Source organism: Acartia tonsa, chromosome 6 (genome assembly GCF_053477335.1).
Source record: "Acartia tonsa isolate MP-2025a chromosome 6, ASM5347733v1, whole genome shotgun sequence".
NCBI lineage: Eukaryota > Metazoa > Arthropoda > Copepoda > Calanoida > Acartiidae > Acartia > Acartia tonsa.
Genome location: NC_137265.1, coordinates 46,180,666 through 46,193,378, shown reverse-complemented (window position 1 = coordinate 46,193,378; position 12,713 = coordinate 46,180,666).

Genomic DNA, 12,713 nt, shown 5'->3' with positions numbered 1-12,713 from the left:
ATGTTAGCTCAAAACTTTGGGTACTTGTATTAAATTTTGATTGGTTGGTTAACAACTAGTAGAATCCAAACTTTTCAACCAATAATTTAATCTGCTTAAGGGATAATTTTGTAATATTAATAGGTGATTTATATACATTTATCGTCCAATGTCTTATCCCTTATCCCTTTAAGCAAATGTAAATGTTGACTAAATGAGGTAAACAAAAAATAACTGGCAAAGCCTGTCAATTGATTCATAAAAAAATGTAACGCCCTTTTTTGTATTTTACTGGTTGCGCCAAAAGCCTTGAGGAACAAAAAAACCTAACGAAGTAGAATGTGTATTGTGTAAAGCTTTTTTTTTTGAAAAGTTAAGTTCTACAAACCCACCGTAGTTTTATATTTGATGTAAAAAAAAGACAAATAAAATTATAATTTTTCCTATTGTTGAGTTTTTGAAATTTTACGCTTTAAAAGATTGTTTAAAGGTGTTTTTATTTTTGGCCGAATGGAAAAGTAGTGTCTAAAATTTTTCTCTCTAGAGTTTACATATTCACCTTTCGTGTAAAATTTAATACAAACCAACAGACTGCAAGTGTGCATTGTAGTGTAGTTACACTACCTTAAAAATCGTTTTCTATAATACAAAGTAGAATGATGTCTGTCTGTCTTTCTGTTTGTTTGTACCGAAAGATCTCGCTAACTGCTGAACCGATTGGGTTCTCCTTTACAGGGTAGCTTCTCATAGGTCCCGGGAAGGTTTATAACTATTTTCTTGGGGGTGGGACACCCCCAACCTATTTAAAAATGAAAAAGGGGCAAAGCCGCTAGTAATTAATAAACTAAATGTCTTTCATTATTTTGTTTCTTTTTATTGTTTTTTTTACACCTTTAAACTGACCAAGTATTAGTAAAATACACATCCTTACACATACACACTCACACATTACTCACACACATACACGCACAGTCACACACACAAACACACATTCTACTACTATATATTTGTAAAGTTTACAACCAATTTCCTCTTAAATCATTGTATATCTTAGGTTTGTGGTGTTTCTACATTACAACCTCTCCTATGTCAAGTTTAGAACAGCAATATATAAAAAAAGGTGTATGCTTTGGCTCTATAAAAGGGTAAACTTATTATCTCGCATAATTAAGATTTGATTAATTAATAAAAATAATACTTACTGGCAAACTAACATTACAAAGAAACAATAAACTTGTAGAGTAGTTTCGCTACTAACATTTATCATATTCACGGTTTTGTCTGAACATATAGTTAGTATTAGTAAGGTATTGTCTTGTATAACTTCCAACTGATATATTTTCAGGGAGGGAGGGGACATGGAGCTGTTAATAACATTGGTCCCCAAAGTTTCATAATAACGTTTTATTATTTTTTTGGCTAAACAAATTTGGGGACTTAAATTTTGATTAGTTTGTTCATTAAGTTGGGTTTCCAAACGTTTTAACCACTAGTCTAATCTACAGAAAGGGATAATTTTGTGTAGATTCATTGGGGATAAACATCAATTTTTTGGCCATTGTCTTATCCCAATAGACCCCTGTATATTTTGTTCATATAATCACTGCAGTCTTTGATAGGATCAGGATATGTTTAATTAAGACAGGGAGGAAGGGGACAATGGGCATTAAATTTTACTTATATCAACAGTTTTATAAACACATTGGGTTGGCTTGAAACTACTTTTATTAAATCTTGATTGGATGGTACAAACTGGCAATGCAACTATTTCTAATGTAGTATGATTTTTTTATTCATATAGCCTTTATATGTATTATTTTTTAAGGCATTTTCAATTTATAAATATTCTGAATTTTTCAATTATTTTAGAATAATTAGAAAATACAGCCGGGTTTGACTTGAATCATTTTAAGGACCCGGTGCGACATGAGCTTCATTAATAAATTCACTCATTTTGCTTTGCCTCTAGTCTCTAGTGGCGTCCGGGACCACATTCTTGAAAGGATAAACAGACAGACAGACGGAAAATGAGTAATGAATTAGATGTGCATTGGTTAGAGGAATCTTCACAATGATTTCAGTTGCCTATCTGATATATTAACGGACTGACAGGGAGAGTTAGAATGTACGATATGCATTGGGTAAGGAGAATCTCCACAACAAATTTCAGATGCCTATCTAATATATATTGGTGGATTGACAAGTTATTTGTATATATGCATTGGTAAAGAGAATCTCCATAGAAAATTTCAGATGCCTATCTGATACCTATACTTACAAAGAGTATATGTTCATTGTTCAGGGGAATCAACACAGAAAACTTCTACGCTTATCTGTGATAACAGCCGAGAAAATTACATTTCCACCCATGGACATACAGACAAAGTGAGTTATAGAGAAGATATTAACAGTTGATTTAAGTGTTGATATCTATTATTTACCTATTTCCAGCTAATTGTTAAATCAAATAGAAAATTTGGGTGGGACAGTAAAATATATTTATGACTGGTCGCACCATTTGATAAGTCTTTAAATTAATTTCCTTTCTATTTAAATTCGACATAAATATCCCCTCCTCAAACTATTAAGATATTTTCTCGTATTCATTCGAATCCGGTGGATAGGAACCGGTTCTCATCCATACGAAAAAACTATGTCTAGCATCGTATTATATCCAGTTTTCTACGAATATAGAAATGTACAATCATAAGATTAAAACTAGTTTTTTTAGCTGGTGCCTTCGGCACCACGGGGCTAAAAAACTAGTTTTAATCTTATAATTGTACATTCTATATCCGCGGAAAGCCGTTTATAATACGATACAAGAAATAACTATTCCAGTATGACTTCGAAACCGCTGGATTAGACATGATTCCTAGCCATACTGAAAAATCATGTATAACATGGTATTAAAGAGAATTTTCCACTAATATTAAAATAAAAATCATGAAATTAATTCCAGTTTTGTCATCCCGATCCTTCGGTTCCTCGGGGCTAACAAAACTGTTTTTAATCTTATAATTTATCACTTTAATATCCGTGCAAAGCAGTATATTAATACGGTGTGATTAATAACTAATATACAACTACCAGCTACGTCCCTAGCATCTAGGAGCTCTGTAATCTAACCCAAGGAAGTTTAGAGATTAGAATTAAAGAGTAGATTGTCTGTCGGATGTTTCTTAGGGTTGATATCCTTAGAATTATCAAACACTTTATTTAGCAAGTTCGATTCAGGTTTTCATTGCGAATTTTTGTGGGAAATGGGTTCCTTTTAAATTAGTTGTAAATTGCCAAATAGGTATTATTGAATTCATTTTGACGGAAATGACTAATTAAAAGCAAAGCTTTTATACATATAGTGTTATAACTTAGTTGGTACTTCCGTTATTACGCTAAATCTCAACTGCAGCAAGCTAATATTGGATTAATGAGTATTAGTCCCCTAAAATCTAGAATTATATATAAAAGATTGAAAAAACGTTTTAAAGGCATTTAAACTTTGTTTTATTGTAATTTGTAGGTTTTGTATCATATTTGTTTTTAATAGAAAATTTTGTAGAGGTTTTGTAAAAGATATGAGCCTTTTTAGGGGGATGTTATTATTCAACCACGTCTCCCATCCCTCTAAAAAAAGAAATCTATGAACAATTAATTAGGATATTTGTCTATTTGTCCGATCGAATAAAAAATCTATGCAACCACCGGACCATTTCAGATCTGATTTCAAGGAAATCTTTATACTCTCCTGTCTATAGATGAGAAGCCGCTATTAAGCAATATATAAAAATGTATAAAATTGATCTTTTTTTTGACCCTATAGTGCCTGAACAAACACAAACCTCCATTTTTAAACAAAAACACCATAAATAAAGTTTAATCGCATTCAATGTTTTTTCAAGATAAGTAATTTTTTTTAGAGATATGGTACTTGAAGATTTTTTTATATTTGATTATTTTGTTTATGTAAAACAATTTTGTAGTGATTGAGACGTGAAAAATACTTCAAATTGCATAGCTAGATAGACAAACGGACATTATTGTATTTTTTTTCTTCTATACAAAGTAATAGCATTTTTGTCCGTCTGAAGCTTAAAATTTCGGTAACCACTGAACCGATTACGTATTGCTTCTCAGAGAATATACATAAAGTCTTGGTTTTTTTTTAAAATCTATTTTAATCTTTCTAAAAACTAACGGCTTCGCCTCTAGCCTCTAGGGGCTTTGTCCCAAGAGGTAATTAAAAAAAAGTGGTGGTGCAGCACAAATGTTTTATTACATGCATCAGCAAAAAAATAAGGAGGATTTTTTTGTTTTATGGAGGGTTGGGGGTGTCCCACCTCTAAAGAAAATAGCCTAAAACCACCACAGGACCAGTAGGTATATTTACCGAAGAGTAGAATCCAATCGGTTCAGCGGTTACCGAGATATTAAGCTTCAGACGGACGGACGGACTATGTATTATAGATATGGAAGAAATCACCTCTTTACATCTAAGAGCGAAGCCACAAAAACAAATATGCCGACCAGCGGAAAAGTTAGAGGCTTTAAAAGTTTCTTCTGGTGACATTTCATTTCTTGGTTTTCACCTTTTTTTTGAGTTTATTGATTTGTTTTGATATTCACCATATGTAAGAGATTTAAATACAATTATCCCTGTAGAAAATATTCTTTATTATTACCAGGGAAATATGGATAGATAAATGAAAAATAAATATGATCACTTTACAAGTTTAAATGAACATTTAATAATCAACATTTATAAATAATACTTACATTGCATTAAGAATTTATTAATAAATTATTCCTTTTGTAAATAATGAATACTATAGGTTTAACACAATATAATACATGTATCCAAGGACTGAAAAACGCCTGTTGACGGAAATAGTTATTTGTGTATGATTTTGAATTTCTTAAATAAATGAAACATTACAATATAAAACTAGCAGCTACTCTACAAAGAAGCTCTTTATTCAAAGGGACTAAAAGGGCTGCTAGAAAAATAGCTTAAAACCATCCCATTCCCAAGACTTATATCTGAAAATGAAATAGCCTAAAACGGGTCCTATGTGAAGTTGAAAATGAAATAGCCTAAAACGGGACCTATGTGAAGTTTAGTAGTTATTGAGATCTTAAGCTTCAAAGTTAATTCTATTAGAATTACATATCTGAACCAACTTACTTATTTCTTTATTCCAATTATAACTTTTTTCCCTTCACTCTTTCTAACTCTGAAGTATTTTTTATATTATGCGGAGAAATGACTCCCAGTGGGCTCTGCTAATTCTTTCTTAATCCAATATTCATCTTTATTTCAATACGAAATCTTAGTTTCCCTTTTTTGGAGTAGATAGAAGCAGGGATCTAAAGGGATAAGACAATGGCCGAAAAATCGATGATTAAAAAATTAACTGTTCTGTAGATTACAATTAGTGGTTGAAACATTTGTACACTCAACTTAATTAATCATCCAATTAAAATTCATTGAAAGTCCCCAAAGCTGTTGAGCCAACGAATAAGAAACCTAATGTAATAAACAGCTCAATGCCCCGTCCCTCCCTTAGTTAGAAGAAAAAAATCATATCTCAATTTGACATGGATAACAAAAAAGAGAAAAGGACCTTTTTGTGAAATCTTTTTGGTCATGTTTTAACCTATTTCCCTCAAGAAATTAGTTGCCCCTAAAGTTAGGGAAGCTGTCACTTGTAATCCTTATATAAAAGTAACAGGACGTGTATCTGTAAGATCTTGCTAACTGTTGGGCTTGGTCCAGGGAAGGGTTAAAACTATTTTTTTTGGAGGGGGGGGGGGGCAAAAGGGGAGGTACCTCCATCCTCCAAATTTAGAAAGCTCCTGACAAATTTTTCAGTAAAATTTGATGCTAATTATTTGCATCTATAGATATATTTATGGACATTAGTTGGAATGAAATCCTTGCTGACATCCCCAACTGTTTGTTTTGTAAATAAAATTATCCCGAAGAATATAAAATTATTCCCGCTCTGCTGTAAGAAGAAGAATGATAATACAGTAATTTCCAGAGAGAGAAAGGGGATAATGGGCCGTTTATTACACTAGTCCCCAAAGTTTCTAGGAACGTTTTCTTATTCGTTGAATTAACAACTTTGGGTACTTTTATGAATTTTTATTGGTTGGATCATTAATTTAAGTGTTCAAACGTTTTAACCACTAATTATAATCTACAGAAGAGATAATTTTGTGAATTATCATTGGGGTTGTACATCAAATTATCTACCATTGTCTTATTCCTTCAGATCCTGAGAAGAATGATAATACAGTAATTTTACAACAATTATTCACAGAATTCCAGTGATACAGGGGATAGGACTATGTAAGATAAATTAATCCTCTCCTCCAAAATCTATCTTAATAAGTTGTTAAATAACAAGGATGACAACATCCATAAAAGCGAAGCACTGAAACGGTAGGACAAACGGACATTAACACTTGTATAGTGTCAGAACTGAATAATCAGAATATAAATGTATAAGAGTCGAAGCAAAATTGTAAGTAAAATTGTTGAAAAACTGCTTGATACAGAATAACGTTTATGGACATACTTACATTTTTAGGACTTGATTATAGAGTTGCTTCGCTTATAGTGTTGTACTTTGTTGTCCCAGGAATCAGTATACCAAAAATCAGATCAAACGGATTATTAGATCACATAAAAATTTTACGGACGGACGGACTGACCCTAATTATAGAAAAGCTTCGCTTTTAATAAGGAAAGTAAGGGTTGTAGAAATGGATATAGAAAAACTGGATATTGTGAGAGATCCTCACATACCCTGATAAAATGTTTCTCCCAGCTGGCTAGCACAAATCCCTCCCGTATGAAGTTGCCCCATCGCCATCGTTGACCATGGAGGAGCGTATTGACCAATATCTGAGGACTATAACAGCAACCTAAATTGACGACAAAAAATCGGGACAGCAGAGAGTGTCATAAAAAAACGTCTATTATCCATCTCTCTCATCATCATTCTCCTCACACCCTTCCTTTTTAGACGTATTTTTATGACGTCACACATGACACTTCCCGCTGTCCCCGAAAATTTCCCATAATAGTATCCACCTATTCTATGTCCATTGCTGTATATTTTTTTAACTGTCATTGTCTTATCCCTCCCCTGCAGAATTAATAAAATTGATAAAGATGCGCGTTTTAGACACACATGGGAGAAAGGGGAGCTTTTATTCTAGAGTCGTGGCCTCATTTCCGCAAAATTCTATTTTCTTTTACTACAGAGGATAAGGACAATTTTAACCATAAGTAGCGCAGAAGAAGAAACTCACAATATCCTAATGAAATTACCAATAAATTTCAAAGACACAGATTAAAGAAAAAAATTAAAAGTATTTAGAAAATTAGTCAATTTACTTTACAGTGCTTGCCAGTCGAAAGGTCAATCGGACAAACACTAGTTATATAGGAGGTATGCACCTGCAAAAAAATATAGAGTACTGTTAAATAGTATAATAATGACTGTGGACTGTTAAAACCTAATGGCTTTTATGCTCTTGTGATTTTGATTTCTTAATTATGTTGTGGGTATGCTGATTTGTGTTGGACTATTAAAAACTACACGGAAATGGTAGCAGACCATTTTCGGTAAATCTTTTTAATTCCCTACCGAAAAAGACACTATTTGTCTGTGAAATATATTCAAAAGTTCCACAAAATGTATAAATTTGTTTTATTTATAATTAAAACATTAATAATGATGAAAAATGATTATTTAAAATAAATTTTGGCTTTTTTGTAATTCATTTTAAGAAGGTAAGACATGTTGGGGGGGGGGGGATCTTTATATCAGCAGCTGGGAGAAACATTTTATCAGGGTATGCTAGAATCTCACACATTATCCATGTATTCTATATCCATTATCATAGTTGATAAAATCAAGTTATGACTTCGTTATTAAGTAATTTATATCCGCTGGATTAGTACCGGTTCTCAGCCTTACTGAAAAATCATGTATAGCATCGAATTATTTAAGCATAAAATAAAAAATATTAGCGTCCCTTAATAAAGTTTAGCAAAGGTGTCTCTCTTTTTAACACTGGGGGGGGGGATAAATATTTCATGGGGTTATGAGTGAGTGGGGAGTAGGGTTGGTAAGGGGTGGAAAAACAATATATTTTACAAGATTAGGTAGGATAAACAAACCAATTAACAAGGAGGGGGGGTCAATGGGTGTCAAAAAGGGATTGGGGGATTAATTTTGTCAGGGTTGGGGGAATTGAAATGGGTGAGGATAATTTGAAGGGAATATTATCTATAATACAAAGTAGAACGATGTCTGTCTGTCTTCCGTCCGTCTGTCTGTGTCTACTGGTCCTGTGAAGGTTTTAAGCTATTTTCTTGGGGTTGGGACACTCCCAATTCCCCCCCAAAAAGGCAAAGCCCCTAGAGGCTAGAGCGAGGCCGCTATTATCTCTCTATAATATGCAATGCATGAACGCAGAAAATCAATCTTACCCAAAAGTCTCTAGTGTAGATTTTCTGGACTCATTCGTTGCCTTAAAAACTTTTATTGTCACTTTTATTAAATCACTAGTGGCAACGCCCCTAGAGGCCTCTAGGGGCACTTGAGGAGGAGAGAGTCGAATTTAATAATTCAACTTCTTATTTCAGATTTTAAAAGAAAAAATATATAAAAAATTTTGGGGGGGGCGAATTTTTTTTTTTTTTTTTTTGGGGGGGGGCGTGCTCCCCCATCATTTTAAATTTTAGTTCAAAAAATTAAAAAAAAAAAATTTTAGGGGGGGGGATTTTTCATTTTTTGGGGGGGTTGGGGGTGTCCCACCCGCCAAGAAAATAGTTATAAACCTTCCCGGACCTATGAGAAGCTACCCTGTTAAGGAGAAACCCGATCGGTTCAGCGGTTAGCGAGATCCTTCGGTACAAACAAACACGCAAACACACAAACACACAGACACACAAACACACATCCTGTTACTTTATTATAAGGATATTACAAACTAAAGCTGCATCCAAATTTTTTAACCAGTGATCATTTTGTTAATCATCTTTAAATGTATTAACTTCATATCAAAAGATAATATTTATTGAAATCCTTATGATAAAGTAACATGATTTCTATGTGTATGTTTTTACCGAACCGCTGAACCGATATGGTTCTGCTTTACAGTATGACTTCTTATAGGTCTTGGGAAAGTTTATAACTATATTGAGAGTGGGTACCAACATCCCCCCAACAAATATCGCCTCTAGAAAAACACTCGTTCTAATTTTTTTTCTTTTTAAAACGAAAGTTTAAAATGGGGGGTGGTCGATTCCCCATCTCAAGAAAAATGCCTAAAATTTAGTTTTACTTTTTCTCTTTCAACCGAAAATGTCACTAAATAGATTTAATTAAAAGACATATTCTACTATTTCACATTTATCTAACAACAACATAACACGATTCTAATCTATTGAAATCTTTCCCTTGTAACAATTTAATTACATAATAAAATGTGTTCTATAATGTAAACATAAAACTAACAAGCAACAATAATTTTGGGTAGCGAAGCTTTACCTTGTCAAATTGTCAATTGTATCCTTTATATTATTAAAAGAAAATGAGCTATATCAGGAAGATACTTCATACATGAAAATACCAAACCTATCAGTTCAGTTGATTTTAGCTCTACTAAACCGTTGTATTTTAGGCTATTTATCTGACCTCTCCCAGGGACGCCCAAGGGGGACAAAAAAAATCAAAAAGCTTGGACGTCCTTGACCTCTCCCTCCTCTTACGAATAAATAAGACTCTAGATGCTAGGGGTGTAGCCAAAAGTCAAGTTATGAAGTTGAATCTAAAATCATACCAATTCTAAATGAAACAGACGTGAATATTTTAGTTATAAGTTCGCTGTATATAACCAAACTTATTTATTTTCCAGTACAACTAACGTATATACCAGGAAGTAAAGGAGGGGACAATGGGCAATAAATTCAATTTAAGAGTTTTTACTGAAAAGCAATGAAAACCAGATTTATCCAAAAAGTTTGACCAAAATTGTAAAGGGATCATGGTAATATAATTGAGAACAAAATTGTTCTAAGAAAAAAAAATCATTTATTTGAAAATTAACTTACCAGCAGATCACAATGCAATGTAGTAAACATTCTGTAATTAATCACTAGAAAAATCACCCTTAGAACTTCGTCAACCCTTCTCATATATTTTAAACTGCTACCTAAATTCAAGGGGTTCTTAGATCGTTTAATACATAAATATCACAGTAGAGTTTCTATACATGAAACGACATTTTCTTAGGAAAAATATTTGTTAAAACCAGTCATATAAGGACAAATTTTTCTGTCTGCTTTATTCAAAACTAACTCAGCTAGTTAACGGGGCATTGGTGCGCTAGTACCCAAAGTCAGTCAGAAACTGCTGAATTCTTGCACATTCCCTTTAAGCCAGTACCCAACGTCTGAGACTCTTAAAAATTGAATATTCGATCCATTGTCCCCTCCCTTACTCCGTATATACCCCCTAGTTATATAGAGTAGCTTCGCTAGTAATACCCAGGCTTATTTATTTTCCATTACAATTGACGTACATACCTACACTAGTCATAAAGTAGCTTTGCTACTAATACTCATGCTTATTTATTTTCCATTACAACTGACTTACATACCCCTATTTATAGAGTAGCTTCGTTAGTAATACCCATGCTTATTTCAACTACAACTGACGTACATACCTACATTGATTATATAGAGTAGCTTCGTTACCAAAACCCATGCTTATTTATTTTCCACTACAACTGACGTACATACCTACATTGATTATATAGAGTAGCTTCGTTACCAATACCCATGCTTATTTTAACTAGAACTGACGTACATACCTACATTGATTATATGGAGTAGCTTCGCTACCAATACCCATGCTTATTTATTTTCCATTACAACTGACTTACATACCCCTATTTATAGAGTAGCTTCGTTAGTAATACCCATGCTTATTTCAACTACAACTGACGTACATACCTACACTAGTTATAGAGTAGCTTCGCTACCAATACCCATGCTTATTTATTTTCCATTACAACTGACGTACCTACTTACACTAGTCATAGAGTAGCTTCGCTACTAATAGATATGCTTATTTCTTTTCCAATACAACTAACGTACATACCTACATTGATTATATGGAGTAGCTTCGCTACCAATACCCATGCTTATTTATTTTCCATTACAACTGATAATGTACAAGAAAATTTGATGTCGTAAAGATAGGCAGAAGAGAAAATTAGTCAAAGACAATAAGGACATGGATTGGGATAAAAAAAAACTATTTTGCCCCAAAAGAATTCTTTCGTTTTCTTTTTTTATAACGATTACATTATGTTAGCGTTGAAAAATTACACTATGTATAGAATTATATGCTAAACATGTTATATTATTAACTTTTATAACAAATAAAGTATATTAATTTGAAAAAAATACACTGGTTATTTTGAAGTAGGTAAAGTTGGTGGCAAATAAGTTTTTCTCTGATGCCATTTCACTGTCTTAAGAAATAGATACCGAAATTCAAAGACAAAGAGAGAGAGAGAGAAAGAGAGAGAGAGAGAGAGAGAGAGAGAGAGAGAGAGAGAGAGAAGGAGATAGCGAGACAGAGAGAGAGAGAGAGAGAGAGAGAGAGAAGGAGATAGCGAAACAGAGAGAGAGAGACTGAGAAAGATGGATGTAAAATTGTTCTTGGGGAAATTGAGAGGGGGGAATTATCGGGAACGTGCTGCTTAGGTATTTTTACAATAACGCGGAAAAAGTAGTTCGTATTCCTAAAATATATAACCCAATGACAAACAATTTTAAATGATTGAAATTATTATGGATACAGGGTTGAATAAATAAAAAAAGTTTATCTAGACAGCCAAGATATTTGTTCGTTCAAGTTTAATTTTTGGGAAGATTTTACTACCCTCTTCTTGAATTCTTTCACATTTTGGATAAAAAAACAATCTTTTGATTTTATTACATAAAAACACTTGAACAGGAGAAGTAATTACCCTTTTTAACCATAGATTAGAGTAAAACAATAAAGAGGGAAGGGGTTAAATAACTGTATGTCCCCACCCAGAGGACTCTGTGCCGACTTTCAATTGGTTCTTTGAAAATCAACCAATAGCGTAGGGAATATTAAAGCAGAAAGCAATTTGCTGACAAATCAAAAATAGGGGATCCAGGTAGTTATCTGGTTATACATCTATAATTTTACATTTATTGACCATAAATGTATTTGCTAATTTGTAACATCAAATAAACACTTATATAGATATATATAATGGTTGTTGGCGTATAATTGGTGAACAAATAATTTGTCCCAGTTAGCTAATATATAGCCGGCTAATTATCTGATATAATCTTAGTTAATAGCGTAGCTACTCTATAGCTAGTGTATGTCCGTCTGTCTGTATAGTTAGTTAATATATAGCCGGCTAATTATCTGATATAATCTTAGTTAATAGCGTAGCTACTCTATAGCTAGTGTATGTCCGTCTGTCTGTATAGTTAGCTAATATATAGCCAGCTAATTATCTGATATAATCTTAGTTAATAGCGTAGCTACTCTATACCTAGTGTATGTCCGTCTGTCTGTATAGTTAGCTAATATATAGCCGGCTAATTATCTGATATAATCTTAGTTGATAGCGTAGCTACTCTATATCTAGTGTATGTC